Source organism: Chlorocebus sabaeus, chromosome 13 (assembly GCF_047675955.1).
Source record: "Chlorocebus sabaeus isolate Y175 chromosome 13, mChlSab1.0.hap1, whole genome shotgun sequence".
In the NCBI taxonomy this organism is placed as follows: Eukaryota; Metazoa; Chordata; class Mammalia; order Primates; family Cercopithecidae; genus Chlorocebus; species Chlorocebus sabaeus.
In genome coordinates, this window is record NC_132916.1 from 89,173,991 (window position 1) to 89,181,014 (window position 7,024).

The window sequence follows — 7,024 nt, forward strand, 5'->3', positions numbered from 1 at the left end:
ACATTTTTTCATGACACAAGGAGACATCAATACCAACTTGTCCTTCATTCAACATTTATTAAGTACCTACTGTGCTCCAGGCATGATTCTGGGACTGTGTACACAGTGGTGAATGAGACAGACATGGTCTCTGCGCTCATGAAGTATGAGAAGTGCTGTAAAGTAAAAAAGACAGGGTGTTGTGATAGAGAATAACAGGGAAGTACAACTCTGGATTGGGTGAACAGGGAACTCCTCCCTGAGGAAGAGACATGTCAGTTAAGATGGAAGGAATAAGAAAGGGCCAGCCATGAGAGAGTGATGAAGAGTAGTAAGCCAAATGCCCTAAGGTCAGAAAGATGTGTTTGAGGAAATGATAAAGGTCAGTGTGGCTGGAGCACAGGAAGGTTGGAAAAAGTAGTGTGTGAAACAGCGAAAGACTAGCCCTGGAACTGATCATGCAGGGCCTTGTAGATCATGGCAAAGAGGATGGCTTTTCCTTTAAACATGGGAAAGCTATTGATAGAAAGTCAAAATTATAAAAGATCTGTCCCCTATGATGTGATTTAGAAACATGAGTTAGGGATGATCACAGCTTGGACTAGGTTGGTGACATTCTCTGTGAGATGCACAGAGAAGCAAGTAGAAGAGTCATCTGTTTTGAAGATAAAAAGTATAGGCTGCTAGTGAGCCGTTGGTCTGGTGGTCCCAGAGTAATCCTGGCGGCCAGTGGGGAAGACAAGGAGGGTTTGAGCATGGCAGAAGGAGACACCCTGATATCAGTGGGTTACGAAATTTTTGGGAAGGTGCAAGGGGTGTTTTTCCATAAGCATACTCAGGCTGAGGGTAAAAAGCTGGGATTGGTAGGCTGGGTCCAGAACGCTGACCGGAGCACAGTGCAAGGACGATTGCAAGGTCCCATCTTCAAGGAGCATCATATGCAGGAATGGCTTGAAACAAGGGGAAGTCTCAAATCACACATCGACAAAGCAAACTTCAACAATGAGAAAGTTATCTTAAAGCTGGATTACTCAGACTTCCAAATTATAAAAGAATGGCCTGAATTTAAGTTTTCTAAGATAAACTCAGTGGTTTGGTTTTTCTTGTTAATAGAGATAGAACTATTGTGTGTTAATATTAGTATTAGTCAATAAGTTATTTTAGTGTCAGATATTTGAATGTTATTATATATTACCTGTATGATGGAAGGATTACAGCTGTACACAAATCTAATCAATAAAAACTTTAGAACCATATATATATATGTGTGTGTGTGTGTGTATATATATATATATATATATATATATATATATATATATACACTTTTTCTTTTTTTCCTAGCATGAAATGGCTATGAGAGCTAAAGGAGATAGATGAATTCAGAATTATTTTGCAAGTTTCTGGCTTGAAAAATTGGATAGTTCTTCGTATCATTTGCTAAAATGGGGGGAAGTGAAGAAGGAGTAAGATGGTTATATTTTGTTTTCGGTGAGGGAAGATTAAAAGTTCTGTGTGGAGCATGTTAAACTGGAAATACCTGTGAGACATTCAAGTAGAGACAGCAAGTTGGCAACTAGTTCAGAACACACCATTCACTTGCTCAAACCCTCTATTGGTTCGTATCCTCGTTAGAATAAAATCTAAAGTTCTTATAATGGCTGACAAGTCTTGTTTTGGCCTCTACTGTCTTCTCAGATTCCATCTGCCTGCTTTCTTTCCCTCATTCACTCTGTTTCAGGCACATTTGTCTTCTTACTCATCACGGAAACTTGCCATGCCGTTCCTGTTCCAGAACATTTGAACTCGCTGTTCTTTGTGCTAGATAGCCTCTTCCCATGATCTTTGCTTGGCTCTTATGGCTTACTCCATGCAGGTCTCTGATCAAATATTACCTCTTCAGAAATTCCTCCCTGATCACTCAACTTGAATGGCTTCTACCTCCAACTTCAACACTCTCTCCCCATATCCTGCTTAATTGTTCCCTAGCAATGAATGCTTCCAACATATATGAATATTTTACTTTATTTTGTTTATGACCTGATTGCCCACTTAAAAATAAGCCCCATGAAGGCAGGGACTTTGTCAACTCTCCATTATATCTCCCGTACCCAAGATAATACCTAGTATATTGTGGATACCCAATAATTGAATAAATATTAACTGAATGAATGATTATGATAGTCAGAGTGCATAGGAATGGTTGCAACTAGAATGTGCATGTGGGAGCCAAGTAAATGGTATGTGAAACTCCAGTGATAGCTGAGATGATCCAGGGAGAGTATGTATTATGAGTAGGAGTGTGCCAAAACTTAGTGCTGACAGACTCCCAACATTCAGAGGTTGGATTGAGGCAGCGAGGGAGGGTCAAAGCCAATAGAGACTAAAGGGTGACAATAAAGAAGACTGGAAGATCTGGGAGGTAAATCAGGGGAGCACAGAGGCATGATTCCAAAAAGAGAGTGCTATAGGATGGTGGAAGCAATCCCTTCTCACTAGATCTTTCTCCAACAAAGTTATTTATTAACTGTCACGTTATTACTGAGTTAATTTCTTGGCATAAGTAAAACCTAGTCATACATAGACTATTCCTTATACATGGAGATAAAGTATTCAAATAATTAATTGATGTTGTACATCATAATTACAGTCCTTTTATCAATCTCTTTTCCTATTACTGTTTATTGAGATACCTATTTACCAAATATGTACAAATACCTTTGTTTTTAAACTGCTCCATAAGATTATTTTTGTTCCTGCTGTCTGCTTTTTGTCATTGTTTGATATCACCATGTAGTTGTGATGAAAAACTGGATCGAGGGTAGGAAATGGTGAAGTCAAAGTAGCATCAGAATAGTTCATTTAGCTTTTAGAGACAGGCTACTAAAGAAAATGGTGTTGCCACTGATTATTTATGTACTAGTATCCTGAAAGTAACAAATACAGTATAGTAAGATCATAAAATCTGCTCAAAAATGGTGGGATAGATATTAATATTTAATCTACTCTACCAATATAGATGTAATAAATCAACCTTTCAGCTTGGGTGTTACTTTAAAAAGTCTAAGTTTGATGTGATTTTCCAAAACATCATCAAAAAATTAATTTTACTTCATTGTTGGTGTCACCAAATAATTTCCTTTATTTTGAACTACTTCAAGAAGGTTTTTAAGAAATAGAGCCAAACACACATTTTCATGGTTGATTTTATCTGTCTTCTAATATCCTGACATTTCGTTACTCAGAAATGTATTTGAAGCCACAGTCACCTTGGCCACTGGTAAATGCCTGTTATTTGCTTCTTTCAGAAGAAACTGTCTTTTCAGTTTAGGCATCAAATACTGTTTCAACACTTTTCTTTGCCATGAAGAAAATGCTGCACTCTGGCATTATGGCAAATCATATACAATTACAGATTTTGCCTGAAGTTATTCCTTACTGGTCCAGGAATTGTTTATATTGCATAGGAAACAGCTTAAGTAAAGTCATACAATTAATTAATATTAAATTTAAGATATCAACAAAATGGTTTCTCTTATAATTATTGTTTCGGATACAGGTAGGACAAAGTGTTCTGAATTTGTACCTTCATATAATTTTAGTTTGAAAATGTAAGGAATAAAGACCTAAAAACCTTGAGTCTTCTTGCTGTACATGGAGACTGTTCTCTCTCTCTTCCTTTGCTCTTTCCTCTTTATCTTTTTCTCTTTTGTTTCACAAAGATTTAAAGTCACACACAAAGATATTAAAAAACAAGTTAAAATGAATGTTAGACCAGCAAGACATGTGACACAAAGCAAAAAATAAAGGGCAGGAGAGTAAAACTAAATTAGGAGTGAGATTAAATCCTCAAATTGTAGCTACAAAACCCCAAGTACTTGTTAGAGGTAGAGAGTCGATGCGAAACTAGGGCTTCTAACTGGCAATGTGAGGAAGGAAACACAGTATGTTTTTTAATAAGGAGAAATAATCTGGTATCCTAGGTTAATCACCATTATTCCTTACAGAGAAAACAGAAAGATTTCTACACTTGGTCCTTATAGAATGGAGACTGTGTAGTGTAGTGAACAAAGTTCTCAATAGCATTATCAGAGATTAACATAGGAATTATTCTCGTATTGCCTTATAGCATTAAGCCAAAGTACAACTCAGTAAAAGAAATTCAGACCCATGGGGGTGGGGGATTAGAGGGGTACTTTTAAAGTGGCCAAGGTGAAATGCCTCCTAGTGAACTATTATTTAGATTAGATAATATTTAGATGAATGGTAAGCTTTATATCTTCTATGGCAGTGATCTTCAAACTACAGTTTGCATCTGTTAGTGGGTAAAATTATTTCAGCACATTGCAACCAACTTAAGAAAAATAGAATAAACAAGAATAGTTTGAAACTGAAAAATCAGAGTGTTTTGATAAATATGCTAATATTTACTTCCATTGTGTGTACTGGGTCATGATGCAAAATGTACCTCCCAGTGTGGGTCTATTTAAAGCGTTTGGAACATGCTGCATTCAGGTAATTTTCATAGATTATCTTCTTTGCCTGATTTTGGGGAAGATATTGCTTGGGAGTAACACAGATTATACCTCTTTGCAAGCACCTTGAGAGCTGCAATTCTGAGTTCAATTGTCAGTTAGGGCCCAGAGAGATGGGAATGGAGAGAGAAGTATTGAAATGCATTCGGAGAAACAGAGATTACTTATCGACACCGCTATGTGTTGGTGAATCAAGACAGCATGCACCAGGGGTCCAGGAGACTTTGTTGAAATGACAGAAAAACCTATATAATTGAATGCATAGCTTAGTATGGAGCATCTGCTATAACCCAGTTAAAAGTTGGAAGTCATCCATCCAAAATATTAATTTTGGGTCTTTTTTCCAGTGATTTCACTGCAGGTCCAGTGATAAGTGACAAGATAACTGCATAACTGTGATAAAGTAACATCATGTACAACCACAAGATTAACCCTAGAAAAGAGTACCCTTTCTTTCCACAAGGCAAGTCTCACTGATGCAAACATCTATTTTCACTCCTGAGAATTTGATTAGATTTCGCCAACCACAATTAGAAAACTCAATCTTTTTCATTCTCACACGCTTCAAAAGTAATTGAGTGTTGAAGTGCTACAATTAGCAATGCCTCAGAAAATATGACTTCATACATGGTAATTTTACATTCCATTTGCCTCATAATTAAACCCAAGAGATATCACGTAAGGGGAGGTTATAACAGCAAATGTCTTGTAAGATCTTCTACTTTAAATATGTACTTATATACATACACACATCGTGAATCATATTTTTCTCTGATCTTGCTTTATCTACCATCTGTAAGCTCCCTAAGGTCAAAAACAATGTTCTGTACTTTTTAAAAGAAAGGGAGTTTACTCAGATATAATCTATGTAGAATAGAGTTCACCCTGTCATGTATAGAGTTCTAACAAACTTTGATAAATGTTTGCTGCATTCTGTAACCACCACTGAAATCAAAGTATAGAGATTTTCCATCACCACCAAAGGGTTCCATGTGGCCTTTTGTAGTTATCCTCCTTCCAGGCTCACAGTCCTTGGTAAACACTGATCTGTTTTGGTCCAGTTTTGTGTCTTCCAAAATGTCATTTAATCATGTAATCATACGATACACAGTGTTTTGAGTCTGTCTTTGAGAATCATCCATATTGTCCATGTATCAGTCATTCATTCCTTTCTAATGTTGAGTTGTATTCCATTATATGCTGCTGACTTATCCATTCACCAGTTGATGGACAGTTATATTTTTTTGATTTTTAGTGGTAATAACTAAAGCTGATGTAAATATTTATACACAGATTTTTGTGTAGAAATATGCCTGGGTTTCTCTTGGTTAAATGTCTAGGAGGAAGATTGCTGGCTTATATTGTGAATGTATAGTAACTTCATAAGAGTAAGCTCTTCTTGACTATAATCATTTCTCAGTTATTTTTGCCAAGGATCAATGCAGATATGGAGGAAACTGGGTACATGTAAAGGGACAAGCCACCTATCAGCTATTAATTCCAATGAAATTATTACTGGAAAACTTGGGAATTTGACTGAGTTTGCCTTCTACCTCAATGTCTTTGTTTACTACGAATTGGCTACCAATAAACAGTGAAATCACGCAAGGGCAGTAGAAAACAAGTTAGAAAAGCAACTGAAAATCTGGTAGATCCATAATTTGGAAAATAAATGTCTCAAGAAGTAAGAATTAGCTATTAGCTTAAAAATCATGCACAGTTCTTACTTTTATAATCTTCATACTCTGAGGTAGAAAATTGGCAATATTTTCAAAGATGCCTGTTTTCTGTTAAAGGAGTTGATTTTACATGCAAGTAACATAAAAGTGACCTAGATTATTTCTTTTGAAAATGTAAATTAAAAAAAAAATTTGCATCTATTGTGTTAAGTTTTAGCTGCTGAACAGAGATAGGTCAACAAACGCTGCCAAACTGAAGTGTTACAATGTGTTGCCATAAATAAGAACATCACTACAATAAGAAATTTACATTTTAATCAAACACAATTTCCAATGTGTCTTTCCTTTTGTTTTTTTAATCTGTAATATCTCAGTTATTTTGACTAAGGCTCAAAACTCCATCAACACAATGTAAAGCTATTTTTTTCTGTCTTAAGTGTTTAGATGAATTCTTCCAACTGAGCCAATTGTCAGAAGCTATTTTGATGAAGTGTTATTCACTGTAGAAATTAGAATTCATAAATGCAAAGATTATGTGAATGATAATTAGCTTTATTATCCATTAACAATCAAGGTGTTATGGGGATTTACTCACACAGGTTGCTCTTTTAGAAATCTTTAAAATTTTTGAAATAATAATGTGCTTTTTAAAGCATGCCTTAAACATGCACTGTAGACTATGCACTTATTCATCGTCACTGGCAATTGCAAAAACAGATTCCAGAAGAGGATTCCAGAAGAGGAAGTCAGACCATACTTGGAAGGCAATGCTGAATTATCACAGATAGAGTCTTTGAATGGTGCTTAGCAGGGCCAGCATATGGGTCACTAAGG

General features: G+C 36.0%; 1 pseudogene across 1 annotated transcript; it reads left to right on the plus strand.

Annotated features, from left to right (window-relative positions):
* The first annotated feature begins 665 nt into the window (after positions 1-665).
* Positions 666-1,232, plus strand: LOC119625126 (acylphosphatase-1 pseudogene; annotated as a pseudogene). The gene has a single exon (XR_012095148.1). The product of XR_012095148.1 is annotated as an acylphosphatase-1 pseudogene (transcript).
* The last annotated feature ends 5,792 nt before the right edge of the window (positions 1,233-7,024 follow it).